The 15,025-nt window shown below is 45.6% G+C and overlaps 1 protein-coding gene across 1 annotated transcript in view; it reads right to left on the bottom strand.

Moving 5' to 3' along the window:
* Positions 1–1,970: 1,970 nt before the first annotated feature.
* STN1 (STN1 subunit of CST complex) overlaps positions 1,971–15,025 on the bottom strand; it is a 52,039-nt gene continuing 38,984 nt past the window's right edge. The window contains exon 11 of the mRNA XM_073019312.1: positions 1,971–6,184. The gene's annotated coding sequence lies outside the window, so the exon portion shown is untranslated. The remainder of the gene's footprint in view (positions 6,185–15,025) is intronic.

Raw genomic sequence — 15,025 nt, forward strand, 5'->3', positions numbered from 1 at the left:
GGATTCCTAGGGCCAACTGACTCTAAACTAGTGCCACTCTGTCCCTCCCCACAGTTTCATTAGGTATTCTCTCCTACACCTTACCACCTTGTCTTAAGCTAGAGTAAGAGCTTTATCATTTATAACCAAAGACTCCTAATACAGATGTTTAACTCCAGGGCAGAAGATTGGATTGGGAGTGAGGATGTGAAGCAGGAGATTCACTTTTCAGATATCATGTTTTTCAGTTCTAGGATTTCCATATAGTTCTTTTTTACAGTTTTCCGATCTCTTCTAAATTTCCCATCTCTTTACCCAGTATCTGCATCTTTTCCAAAGACTCTTTAATACATTTATCAAAGGTATTTTAAATCCCTTCTCTGCCAGTTCTGACATCTGAGTTGTCTGTGAGTCTGTTTCTATTGACTAGTATATCTCTTGATTATGGGTCACATTTTTCTCTTTCTTCACATATCTAGTAATTTTTATACAGTGAACATTGTAAATGATATGTTGTAGAGACTGAATTCTGTTATCTTCCTCTGAGATTCTAATATATGCTAAAGTTCAAGAGTGGCTGCCCTTAGGGGAAAGTCATACAAGTGTGGATCTCACCCGGAGTGTCTTCCTTCTTTCAAGGAAAAAGTCCCCTTCCTTTAGTCTGGTTGCTGTCCAGTGGCGTCAAATAGGTTTTTATTTTTGTCTTATCCAGAGTTTGTAATTATGATCTGTAGGGGGGGGGCTAGCATTCTACAAATCACTCTACTCTGTTAGACCAAAATTTGGATATTCACTTTTTAGTTCAAATACTGTATTAAATATGGTTTGATGTTGTTTACATTCTTTGTCATTTAAAAATAAATTTAAAATGTTTTTAATTGTACTGGGCATGGTGGCACACATCTGTAGTCCCTGGCTACTTGGGAGGTTGGGGTAGGAGGATTGCTTGAGCCCCAGAGTTCAAGGCTATAGTGTGCTATGTTAGCGCTTGTAAATAGCCACTGCATTCCAGCCTGGGCAACACAGCAAGACACATATATTTAATTGCTATTTGAATAAAATGTTTGTGAAACCCTGGAGGTACCTTACAGTTTTATGAGACACAGCTTGAAAATCTCTAGTTTAAACCATATGATTGACTGTTATGGGTATGGATTAGCTTCAACCAGGCATAAGAGTATCTCTATGACAACTGTCGCCATAGCATCAGGCCTATGACAGGTGGAAAACGGGCTTGTGAAGACTGAAGACGAATGCAGGGTAATACCTTCTGGTCCCCATTCCAGGAAATCCCAGAGACTTGCTTTGCACCTTAAAAGTGGAAATCTACAGATGGTGATTAGGTAAAAATGAGCTTTTTGTTAAAAGCAGCCACATTTCCAGTATTCCAACCTATTTTCAGAAGGAGGCTCCTCTTAGCTCCTATGGGCCAATTCATACCCACCTGGTTCATCAATCCTTACCTGTTAACCTGCTCACATGCCCCAAAGTGCAGAGGGTCCCTGCTCTGCAACGAGAAGCAGGGACTCCCACTCAGGGGGGAATTGGCCTCAAGTTTCCCAGTATTTCCACCCCCTCAGACCTATGGACTGGAGACAAAGTTCATCTAAATAAATCATTGCAGCCTCTCCTTTCTCTCCGCCCCATTCCTAGTCAGACCCACTAGTGTTTTATTTACCAGGGAGCATACCTGGACCAAGCTTCTCCAACTTTTTGTTTGTTTGTTTTTTGAGACAGGGTCTTCCTCTTTCACTTAGGCTTCAGTGCAGTGGTGTGATCTCGGCGCACTGTAGCCTCCACTTCCTGGGCTCAAGTGATTCTCCCACCTCAGTCTCCTGAGTAGCTGGGACCACAGGCATACACCACTACACAGAGCTAATTTTTTTTCTTTTAGAAATGGGGTCGGCTGGGCGCGGTGACTCAAGCCTGTAATCCCAGCACTTTGGGAGGCCGAGGCGGGTGGATCACAAGGTCAGGAGATCGAGACCATCCTGGCTAACATGGTGAAACCCCGTCTCTACTAAAAATACAAAAAAAAAACTAGCCAGGCGTGGTGGCGGGCGCCTGTAGTCCCAGCTACTCCGAGGCTGAGGCAGGAGAATGGCGTGAACCCGGGAGGCGGAGCTTGTAGTGAGCCGAGATCGTGCCACTGCACTCCAGCCTGGGAGACACAGCGATACTCCGTCTCAAAAAAAAAAAAAAAAGAAATGGGGTCTCACTATGTTGCCCAGGCTGGTCTTGAACTCCTGGGATCAAGCAGCCCTTCTGTCTTGGCCTCCCAAAGTGCTGGGATTCCAGGCATGAGCCACAGTGCCTGGCTCTTCTCCAACTTTAATGTGCACACAAGTCCCCTGGGGGTCTTGTTAAAATATAAATCCTGATTTAGTAGTTGTCATGGGCCAAACTGTGTCTGCCCCTCATTTTTTTTTTTTAAATTTTTTTTTGAGACAGGATCTGGCTGTGTTGCAAAGGCTGGAGTACAGTGGCAGGATCTCGGCTCACTGCAACCTCCACCTCCTGGGCTCAAGCAATTCTGCCACCTCAGCCTCCTGTGTAGCTGGGACCATAGATGCACACCACCACGCCCAGTTAATTTTTGTATTTTTGTAAAGATGGGGTTTTGCCATGTTGCCCAGGCTGGTCTTGACCTCCTGAGCTCAAGCTGTCTGCTCGCCTTGGCCTCCCAAAGTGCTGAGATTTCAGACGTGAGCCACCGTCCCTGGTCATGCCCTTCAAAATTCATACGTTGAAATCATAATCGCCCTATTTCAGAATGTGACTGTATTTGGAGACAGGCTCTTAGAGGTAATTAAGGTTAAATAAGGTCATAAGAGTGGGCCCTAATCCAATAGGACTGGTGTGCTTATAAAAAGAGATGAGGCCGGGCGTGGTGGCTCATGGCTATAATCCCAGCACTTTGGGAGGCCGAGGTGGGTGGATCACCTGAGGTCAGGGGTTCAAGACCAGCCTGACCAACATGACAAAATCCTGTCTCTACTAAAAGTACAAAAATTAGCTGGATGTGGTGGGTGCCTGTAATCCCAGCTACTCAGGAGGCTGAGGCAGGAGAATCACCTGAACCTGGGAGGCAGAGGTTGCAGTGAGCTGAGATTGCACCACTGCACTTCAGCCTGAGTGACAAGAGCAAGATTCCGTCTCAAAAAAAAAAAAAAAAAAAAGAGGAGATGAGGACACACACACACAGAGGGAAGACCATGTGAAGACACAGGGAGAAGGTAGCCGAAGAGAGAGGCCTCAGAAGAAACAAACCCTGCTGACACCTTGATCTTGGACTTCTGGCCTCCAGAACTGTGAGAAAATACCTTTCTGTTGTGTAAGCCGCCCAGTGTGTGATACTAAGTTATGGCAGCCCTAACAAACTCATACATGTGTGTGGGAGGGCACTGAGCTTTCTGCATTTCTAACAAGCTCCTGGATGCTACTGATACTGCTGATTCGAGGACCACACTTTGAATAGCACGGACCTAGAGAATCTGATTCCTTTTTATTTTATGACATTCTCAGCAGCTTCCTAAGTCATTAGCAGGTGGGGAGGAGGACACTTTTTCTCAAACTCTGCCTTCCTAAAGATAGGCTAAGGTAATTGTTCTCTACATTTTTATTTGTGGCACTTTTGAAATTTTACAAATAGAGGGGCACCTTTCAGGTTCTGTAAGTGAATGCAGTGGGCTGGATATACCCACAGGGCATGGCAGGCATAGTAGGCAAATTGGGGCACTCATGCTGGGTCTACAGTGGGCAGCTGCCACTCTGTCCCCATGCTAGAATGTGAGCTTAATGTGGTCATATTTTCCAAAACTTCAGGAGCCAGAAATTTGAATTTTTACATTAAATCCCTAGATCTTAAAACTTTTAAATGTTGGCACCTCCATCTGCTTATTTTTGAAATAACGTGAAGCAAAGGAGCTCTCTGAGGTGGTGGACATGTTCAATATCTTGACCTCTATCTTGTTTTGGGTGTATACATATATAAAAAGTCATCATCCAGGTATAGTGTAAGCAAAGTCCATCTAACTGTATCATTAAAATTTGTACAACTTACCACTTGTAAGTTATGCCACAATCAAAAAAAATCTGCATGGGAATGATACACATAATAGTTATTACCTCTGGGGGCAGAGGCCGGAAAGGAACAGGATTGACCTTATGTGGATTTCTAACATGTTTCTTTAAAGAGATAGAGGGCTGAAGCATATAGGGGGACTTCTTTCTTTCTTTCTCTCTCTTTTTTTTTCTTTTTAAGACAGGGTCTTGCTCTGTTGCACAAACTGGAGTGCAGTGGCACAGTCATAGCTCACTACAGCCTTGACCTCCCAGGCTCAAGTGATCCTCTCACCTCAGCCTCCCAAATAGCTGGGACTACAGGACCGTGCCACCACATCTGGCTAATTTTTTAAATTTTCAGTAGAGATGAGCTATCACTATGTTACCCAGGCTGGTCTTGAACTCCTGAGCTCCAGCAATCCTCCTGCTTTGGCCTCCCAAAGTGCTGGCATTACAGGTATGAGCCACCTCGCCCAGCCAGGGGAAAATATTAACAGCGGTTTCATCTTAGTGGTAACTAGGTATCCGCTTTATTATTTTCTGTGTGTTTGAAATATTTCATAATTAAAATCAACTATTTTTTAATATTAAAAAAATAAAGCCTGGAAAGACCAACACTGTATGAACCAAACAAAACTCCTTGGAGGCTACTCCGCCATTCTCTTGGTCTCCCCGTGGGACTGCAGAGTTGTTTAGGTAGGAATGCTTGCTGCCCTGACCCAGGGTTCCTGCATCTTCAGTAAATACCTGCTCCCTCTTTGTCACGGGTGTGATGTGATGTCACCCCACCCACTCAGCCCAGTGCCCTCACATGCCATTCATCACCAGAAGTGTGTCCTCGGTGCAACCTCAACTGTGGCAAAAATAACGTTTATATATCAACTCAAATTTGAAGGCACTCTGTATTGGGTTCATAGTTTAAAGCTGCCAGAGAACAGACTTCTCTGATCCTGAAAGCAATTAAAGCTTAGTGGTTGAACTCACTGGGTAAAAGCTTCGGTTTTCCAGTTTACTAAATATATGCCCCTGGGAAAGTTAGTTTCTCAGCTTCTATTTCTTCACCTGTAAACTGGGAATGACGATAGTATCTACCCATTTGGGCTTATGTGTAGATTTAAATTTGCTGGGTGATTGGTGCATAACTGTTCATTAGTTATTATTAAGTAATTAATACTGGGTTGATTTTACTTTAACTATCTTTCTTACATCATAGATTGTCTGAGGCCACGCCAGTATCAAATCAACAGCTGGTCACCAAGTCTCAAAGGGAAGATATTTTCAGCTGGGTGTGGTGGCTCATGCCTGTAATCCCAGCACTTTGGGAGGCTGAGGCAGGCAGATCACTTGAGGTCAGGAGTTTGAGACCAGCCTGGCCAACATGGTGAAACCCCCTTTCTACAAAACCTAGCTGGACATGGTGGTGTGCTCCTGTAGTACTAGCTACTCAGGAGGGTGAGGCAAGAGAATCGCTTGAACCCAGGAGCCAGGAGGCGGAGGCTGCAGTGAGCCAAGATCACGCCACTGCACTCCAGCCAGCCTGGGGGATGCACAGCAAGACTTCCCAACAGAAAAAAAGGAAGATATTTTCAACTCTGATTCAAGTGGCAAATGTAATTAAACATTGTCAAGTGCAGGGGCAGTAAAAACTTCTTTCTGCCTTCAAGGAATGGACCTGTTTCTGTCCTTCATGAAAAACCCTAAACGGCCAAAGCAACCTTAAGAGAAAACAGAATTGCAGAATCTCCACGTTGGTTCTCTTCCTCTGGCCTCAAACCTCAGGGGTAGGGTGCCGGCCTCTCCCCTTGGACAGCAGTGTTGCCAGGACAGCCTCCCTGCTGACATGCCCGCCTGGGCTGCTTTTTGGGGCTTATTGCTCAAGGTAATCCTCCAGGAACAGCACCCTGCTGGCAGCTTTGCAACCGCCAAAGGGCTTTCACAATGACTAATAAAGCCATAAAGGATGAACACAGATCCAAGAAAATTCATTCCCTGAAGGAATATGATTTCAGTTACTTTTCACTTGGTGCTTCTTTGTCTTTTAAGCCACATGCATTCAATTCCTGTCTGAAATTCCAGTTCTCTCACGTTGCAGTCTCCGGAAGCCATTTTCTCTGGTAAACCTGCGAAACACTCTCAGAGCCTGTAAAGGGGTAGAGGAGACAATTACTCAGAAAGCCCATTTTCTCTGTGGGTTTTCCCTTACATTTCGGGAGATACATTCCTTTAGCATTTCTGCTGGCACCAGTTCAGACCCCCAGAAATCTCCTGAGCCCGCTTTTCTCCTCCCATTAATTTAAAAATCCTGTAGCCCTTACTGTGGTCTGCCTTGCAGAACCTGGCGGTTCACCTGGCCTTTTCCACTCTCCCCCAAACTGGTTACCTACCTGTTGGTTTTCTTACACGAATGTCCCCTGCCACTGTCCGGTTCAGGCCCTCCCCACCCCTCCCTGGATGACGGCAGCAGACGTCTCTCTGGTCTACCTGCCCCTGACTTCGCCCTCAAGCAGTGCTCCTCCACTCTGCTGCTAAAATACTTCCTAAAACACAAATCTGATGCCCCCTCTCAGCTGAAAATCCTTTAATGCTGACCTCCCCCAACCCGTTTCCAGACAAAATGTTCCCAGTCCTGTAGAGCTCCTGCCTTGTCAAGAATAGCCAGACACCTGGATTTTTATGTGAATTCCCCAATCCTTTTTTACTTGTAGTTATTACATTTTACATTAAAAAAATTATAAACCGTTGCGACAAGTCTCTCACCCATTCCTGCTCCCCGATTCCCTATTTGAAGAGGCCATCACTGTGACCGGGTTCTTCTGCAGTGCTGCCTTACACACACACACACACGCACATACACACCCCCACTACAAACATACACATATACAAGCACACACTGCCTTTTTTTCCATTTAGATGGTAGCCAATTTTTAAATGTTGGTATAAAGTTTTAAAACCCTGAGGGTCAAAAAAAAACCACTTTTGTTCCCCTGAGGGTCAAACAAAACACAAGCAAGTGCCTTATGACCCACCGGGTTATAGATCACTCAGGTATGTGTCTTTCGATCCACTTGACTGACAGTTCCCTGAAGACAGGAAACTTTGTCCTGGCATCCTTTTCAGTACCTGGGACCTGCACACGGTTGGCACTCAATAAGCACACTGCCTGTCCATGGAAACTTTTCTTAAGCACCAGCACTGTGCCTAATACTGAGTCTACCACAGACGACGGGGTGAACTGTGGCGTGGCCACCCAAGAGGGAACATTCAGGAGAGTTAGTTGTCTGGTTAAGTCTCAAGTCCTGTGGAAGCAACCAGAATCTGCCTGCCTCCCATATTTCCTGGTTACCTGGGTCAACAACAAATGGACAGAAATAGCAGATGACAGTCCTCATTCTCAGTTCTCAGGCCCACCCTAATGGGGCATCTGCTCATGCTGACGGCCTAAGCCGCGGCAGAGTGCTGAGACCAGCACCTCCATGCCAGCTGTCATTCCCAGGAGCGGAGCTTCTAGGTCTCACCCTCCACCAGGACAAATCAAGTCGGGACAGGACCGAAACCACAGGCGCAGGCAGAGCTTGCTGACTCTTCCCGCGGCGCTGGGCTGGGCAGGGCAGGGCTGGGCCAGCTGCTGCGATGAGTAAGGCGTTCAAGCTTCTTCATGTTGGGAGAAGACTCATTGCTCAGGTGGTTTTTGGAATCTCCTAGAATAGATTCTATTTGCTTACCCTCCTGAGTCCTCTGCTTGCTCCCACACAGCCTGGCAGGAACAGGGCCTGTGTTCACAGGTTGCTCTTCCCCTCTGGCAGCAGGTGCCATGGTTGTGGGACAAGGTGGCATTTTCATTCATGATGAGGTGGATCCCACTGAGGAATCGCAACAAGATCTTACATATCTCTCCCCCATCCTCAGAGGCGGCGACGTCCAATCCTGTGTCAGCAGTGATGCAAGGACAGGTGGTTCCTGTCGCGGCACATCCCCGAGGGAGGGCCATAGGCAATGTCCCTGGAACTGTACGGTGACGTCCTCCCCTTCTCCCTCACTGGAGAGCCTTCTGGCACAGAAGGGCGCGGGGAGCATGACCTTAAGGTTCACCTTGAATGTTACGCGAATTGTGGTGCAGTATGAATCTTACCACCAAAATGCAGGTGGGCGAGACTTGCCATAGTCCTTTTTTTCTTTTTCTTTCTTTCTTTCTTTTTTTTTTTTTTTTTGAGACAGTGTCTTGCTCTGTCACTAGGCTGGAGTGCAGCGGCGTGATCGTGGCTGACTGCAACCTCCGCCTCCTGGGTTCAAGTGATTCTCCTGCCTCAGCCTCCCGAGTAGCTGGAACTATAGGTGACCACCACCACGCCCGGCTAATTTTTGTATTTTTAGTAGAGATGGGGTTTCACCATGTTGGCCAGGATGGACTCGATCTCTTGACCTCGCGATCCACCCGCCTTGGCCTTCCAAAGTGCTGGGATTACAGGTGTGAGCCACCACACCCGGTCCCTTTTTTTCTTTATTTCAAGTTACCTCAGCTTTGGCACCCTCACCCTCGAGCCTGGAATGAAAGTTAGATTCGTGGTAACAGGACAGAGCAGGCTCTCCCCTTCCCTGGAGATATGTGAAAATCCACGAGGTTAGAGGGTACCTGGAAAACAGGGACAGGCCCACTCTTCTCCCGAGACCAAGACTGCTGTGGAAATCCCCGGGGCTCCAGCCTGCGTGCACCTTCAGGGAAGGGCTTGTGGCCGCTTCATTTCCAAGCTGACACACAGGAATCTTGCTGAAAATGAGAATCCTAGGCTAAGGCTCCGACCTTCTGAGAGACGCCACAAAACCTCTCCACAGAAGTCCTGCCACGCTGGCACCTGCCACAGGACTGTCACAGGGAGCACATTCCCATCCGGGATGCCTGGGGGCCACCAATCTCCAATCCTTCCCCAGGCTTCAGGCTTCCAGAAAACATAAAGCAGATTGTCAGGCCAGGCGCAGTGGCTCATGCCTATAATCCCAGCACTTTCGGAGGCTGAGGCAGGCGGATCACCTGAGGTCAGGAGTTCAAGACCAGCCTAGCCAACATGGCGAAACCCCGTCTCTACTAAAAATACAAAAATTAGCCAGGCATGGTGGCACATGCCTGTAATCCCACCTATTTGAGAGGCTGAGGCAGGAGAATCACTTGAACCCAGGAGGAGGGGGTTGCAGTGAGCTGAGATTGCACCATTGCACTTCAGCCTGTGTGACAGAGCGAGACTCTTGTCTGAAACAAAACAAAACAGGTAGTCCATGCAAACAACTTCTGAATTCAGCCCCCAAGGCAAACCTCCCTGAGACAAGGCTGGCTTCCAGCTTAGAAAGAAGAAATAAAATACAAGAAAAACAAAACCCACACCAATAGCTCAATATACTATTCTGCCATCTAACTTATATTAGAATAATCATTCACAAATTTCAGGGCAGTGTAACATTCAGCCCTTGTCACAAATGCCTGTGCCACACATCAGAGCTCATGCAACGCTGTTGCTGCTGTGCTGTAAAGCAGAGCTGAAGAACTGGAGAATATTCTGTCCTCACCCTGCTTTATTTCCTCCAATCATAGATTGTCCTCAGAATAAAAAATAAATGCCCTCCTCCCCAAGGGAGCAATTTCTAGCCAAGAAGATGATAAAAAATGGTGTTACCCAATGCCCCAATTAACTGTACCAAACCCAGCAAGTGATGAAAGTGAAAGCATCAGCTTATTATGATAATTAAGCTATGTTGAGTCAATGGCAGCTGCTGCAAGACCACTCCTATTACTAAAACTACCTTCTCCACTTAATTAGCACTTTCTTAAAAACATCTTTAGTTTGTCACATTAATCTGACCGGGGACAGTTTCACTGAACCAGAGCTAAACGGCATCTGGTCTATGAGAGGTCTGAGTCAATAATGTGGTGTCTGGTTTTAAAAAGATTGCTGCCTTTTCTTTGCTTGATGACTTGTGATATATAAAAAAGAAAAATAAATAAAATCATTGTTGTTGTAATATATTATTATTTTTAATATCTGGGTGGGCATGTGACCAAGCACTTGGAGTGGCAGGTTTGGAATTTTGAGTTTTGAGTTCTTCCGGATGTTTTATTCCGGCTGTGTATTAACTGGCACCTCGGCAGCCGTGCTCTGGGCTGGTTCCACAGTAGATACCACTGCTAGAACACATGCCTGGCCGTCTGTAGCCCTTGCTGGAAGCAATGGCTACTGTCCAGGGTAGAACTTTATCTGAAGGCTCCCATGATGAACAGATGCTCAATACCACTCATAGTAAAGAAACATAAATACAAACAGAAACCAGAAATCATTTTCACCTATCAGATGGACATGGACTAAAAATACTGATAATACAAAGTGTGGGTGAGCTCGTGGGCAAACAGTAGACGCATAAATCATTGATAGGCGTGTACAATGGATCAGTCTTTTTACTGGGTAATTTGTTAGTGCCTATGCAAATTTTAAAATGCTCATGCCCCTTTTCCTGGCAGTTCCATTCCCAGAAATTTACCATATAAACATACTTTAAATGTATACCAAGAAAAGAAAAATGTTTCCTGCAGAATTGGTTGCAATAGCAACAAATCAGAAACGAGTTAAATGTTTTTCGATAGGGCCCTGGTTAAGTACATTATGGAACGGCAATACAATGGAATTATGTCACCATTTTAAAAGATGCTGATTTTGCATGCTAAAGTGAAAAAGAAAAAAAAACTTCCAAAATATAGTATTAATAAAAATGTGAAGTGCATATAAAATGCTGACTTTTTTTCTGGAAGGATACACAAAAATACTGTTAATATGGTTATTTTCTTAACAATATACATATAATCGTAAAAATATATACTGTAAGCTGGGCTTGGTGGCTTGCGCCTGTAATCCCAGCACTTTGGGAGGCTGAGGCAGGTGGATCACCTGAGTCGGGAGGTCGAGACCAGCCTGACCAACATAGAGAAACCCGTCTCTACTAAAAATACAGAATTAGCAGGGCATGGTGACACATGCCTGAAATCCCAGCTACTCAGGAGGCCGAGGCAGGAGAATCGCTTGAACCCGGGAAGCGGAGGTTGCGGTGAGGCGAGATCACACCACTGCACTCTAGCCTGGGCAACTAGAGTGAAACTCCGTCTCAAAAATATATATATATATATATATGTGTGTGTGTGTGTGTGTGTATATATATGTATATATAGATATAGATACACAGATATATATATACATAGAGACACACAGTATTTGGGAAGTGGTAGACCATTCTTTCCCCTTCTTTGTACTTTTTTGGTATTTTTAACACTAGCTCTTTAAAGAATGATGCTGTATTATATAAAAGCTGAAAGATATCTGTGAGAGACTATATTTCCCAACATGGCCAGGGTAATATTCCCGGACCTATGTGCCCTTCTAGAACCTCGTTACTCCCCATCAAGAGGTGGAGTTTATTCCTCTCCTGTCGAACCTGCATGGGACTTTGTGATAGCCTCAACAATTAGAAGGCCATGGAAGTGAGGCTGTGGCTTCTGGGGCTACACAAAAATGGCCATCTGGCTTCCATGTGGCTCTTGCTATCTCTTGGAATGCTTGCCCTGGAAACCCAGACACCATGATGTGAGGAATCCCAACCTAGCCCATAGTTCTGAGTCTCTTCACAGAGTTGTGCACACATCACCACTATTTAATTCCAGAACATGTCCATTAACCCTAAAAGGAGCCCTGTACCACCCAATCCCCACCCTCCCCATGCTTGGCAACACTCATCTTTTTTTTTTTTTTTTTGAGACAGAGTCTCGCTTTGTTGCCCAGACTGGAGTGCATTGGCATGATCTCAGCTCACTGAAACCTCTGCCTCCCGGGTTCTCCCTGCCTCAGCCTCCCGAATAGCTGGGATTACAGGTGCCTACCAGCATGCCCGGCTAACTTTTGTACTTTTTAGTTGAGACGGGGTTTAGCCATGGCCAGGTTGGTCTTGAACTCCTGTCCTCAGGTGATCTGCCCACCTCGGCCTCCAAAAGTGCTGGGATTACAGGTGACCCACTGCACTTGGCCTCATCTACTTCTCTGTGGATGTGCCTGTTTTCTGGACATTTCATATAAATGGAATCATACAACATGTGGTCTTTTGTGTCTGGCTTCTTGTACTTAATTTCTTCAAGGTTCACCATACTTTAGTGTATATTAGTACTTCATTGAGTAATATTGCATTGTACGGATAGCCCACTTTTTGTTTATCCATTCACTGACTGATGGACATTTGGGTTGTTTCTACTTTTTGGTTATTAGGAATAATGCTGCTGTGAACATTTGCTTACAAGTGTTTGTGTGGCCATGTTTTCAATTCTCTTGTGTTGAAGTACTTTTACATCACCTAAATATTAAATGATAAATACATAATAATTAAATGATACTAGTAACTGATACACAATTAGTTCTTATTAAAGCAAATTCCCTAAGAGCAAAACCAGTTCCTTCATGGTAATTCAGGTTTAATAAAGACCACTGGGTAGACCTGAATTAATAAAATGGCACTATTTCCAACCCAGATTTTTCACCAATTCACACTGACATTTTCTCAAATCTGTTTGAGAACTGATTGTCTCTTTATTATCTCTATCCAAAAACCCCAGGGCTATGCTGTGGTCTTCAAAATCCCTCTCTTTATGTTCCAAAATGAAAACCTATCATTTAAATTTGACATATAGGAAACGACTAGGGCCTCTTCAGGAATTTGGAGTTTGATTTAGAATTCTGGGGAACACAGAACCTTTTGCTGTACTGTGATTTACCTATTTAGGTTTATTTAATAAATACAGTAGAGGCTAACAGATGATAGTGCAAGTTAAAAAGAAGTAGGCTGATGTTAAAAGATTCTGGATTACAATGAAAACTCACTTACGTGGGAGTTTGAGCTCATATTTAGAGCCTCCACCAGTGGAAGTCATGCAAATAAGAACCACTGCAGAGTTCTTTGTCCACAGACACCATCTCCCTCCAGGATGGTCCTGCTTTTCCCCCAGTACCTGTGCAGGCATCTCTGGTGAGTCTTATAATAGTCTTTCTGAGTTTGCCTGTATGTTTCACATAAATGTGTAAGAAAACAATGAGACACTTCTTTGGGGTAACTGCTGTAAAGGCCACTAATGAGAAAGCGTAGATGTTTCCATCATGGAAAACTACAAGTTTACTTAGTTTCAGTCCTTGGCACTAAGTCTTAGGTTCCTCGTCACTGAACAGCCTTCTTTCCACTTGGCTTCTCTCGGCCAGCATCCTGGCACACCATCAGAGGAGAAAGTAATGAGAAAGAAGTGTCTTACAGGGATGGGGAGCACGGGTAGCTTACCATATGGGGATAATCATGGCTCTTCAAACAAATCCTTGACCAGACAGTAGCACTATTTGTCTTCCTGCCTACACAAGCTACATGTGGGGTTCACACCTCCTGAAACATGTGCACACCAAGAGAACTGGAGAATGTTTGTTCAGTTTCCCTCCTTTTCAGGGGAACCCTCTGGCTGGTCTTCAGTACATGAGCTGTGACCCAACTGTGGTTAACTCCAGAGAGTTTTCTAAGAGTCCCTCATGTTCTTAGAGTTCTGATGTTGCTGTAGAAGACAGAGGCCTACCTCATTTTTGGTTTACTCATGTTTCAGGTTACATGAGTGTGGGGTGGGGAGTGGGAAACAGCTTTATAATTTTTGTAGAAATTATGTAAGGAGTCAGGAGTTTGAGACCACCTGGGCCGAGTCTGGCTTACACACCGGTTGAATTCTTGTCCAGCACTCAAGAAGAATGAGAATGTACTGACAGTGGAAGGGTGAGCATTTGCTAATTATAAAACTGCCAAAGGATAGCTATGTGGGGTAAAAAGCACCTGAGATCTCACCATGCAGAGGTAACACGTGCATCCCTTTGGTGAGCATTTCTAGTACTCTGTCTGATGTATATAATTATTCATCCAGCATTTCCCAAATATATTTGTGAACACAGTGTTTGTGTTCATCCAGGAGCCAATCCTGAGACAGAGATCGGAAAGCAAGAAATGCATTTGGGAGGTCAGCATGTGGTAAAGGGGAGCAGGGAAGTAAGCCAGGGAGGATGAGGCTGGTAGTTATCAGGTTAGCTGCTCCTGTGGGTAGATGGATGGTGCTCAGTTCCACAGAGGAACTCTGGAAAAGAGTGTGGAACATGTGCCTTGGCAATGCTTACCTGAGGGCGAGGGAGCTGGGGCATTTATACCCAAGGTGCTGTCAGCTGAGGCTGCTTCCTGGGGGTGTGACTTCTGAGCACTTCCAGCCTGCACAGCCTACTAAGACGTGCGAAAAAGCACCTCCCCCAATTGCTCCCCTCAGGAAAGAGGCAGACACTGGCAGCCGGGAAGCAGACACTGGCAGCCCGGAGGCAGACGCTGGCAGCTGGAAGGCAGCCAGACACACACACACTTATTGGTCGTATTGCTTAGGAGATGTGTCAGGCACTGTTCTAGGTGCTGGGGACATGGAAGGAAACAAAACAGAGAATTCTGCCATCATGGAACATTCTGTCTATTGGGGAAAAATAATAAATAGGGCAAGTAAGAAACCATGGAGTGTGTTAGGCAGTATCAAACACTGCAAAGAAAAATGAAGTAGGAAAGGGAGTTCTGGGAAGGGGGACAGGAGGCAGGTTACAAACAGCAAAAGAGGAATGAGGGCAGGCCTTGCTGAGAAGGTGACACTCAAGTAAAGACTGGAAAGAGGGCAGAAGGAGGCACTTCACATGGTTACCTGGGAAGAGGAAACAGTGGGAGCACCCGCCCTAAGGCAGGAATATGCCGAGGCGTGTGTGCAGCAAGGCCTATGCAGCTGGGCTGGGAGGGCAGGAGGGCAGGGCAAGTGGGGCTGTGCTGACCTCTGTGCAGCCTCAGGCTCCTACCTGGGGCAGGACCAAAGGCTGTAGGAGAGTGGGAGCATAACATGGTGGCAGCAGCTGCTGTGCTA

Source organism: Chlorocebus sabaeus, chromosome 9 (assembly GCF_047675955.1).
Source record: "Chlorocebus sabaeus isolate Y175 chromosome 9, mChlSab1.0.hap1, whole genome shotgun sequence".
Classification (NCBI taxonomy): Eukaryota; Metazoa; Chordata; class Mammalia; order Primates; family Cercopithecidae; genus Chlorocebus; species Chlorocebus sabaeus.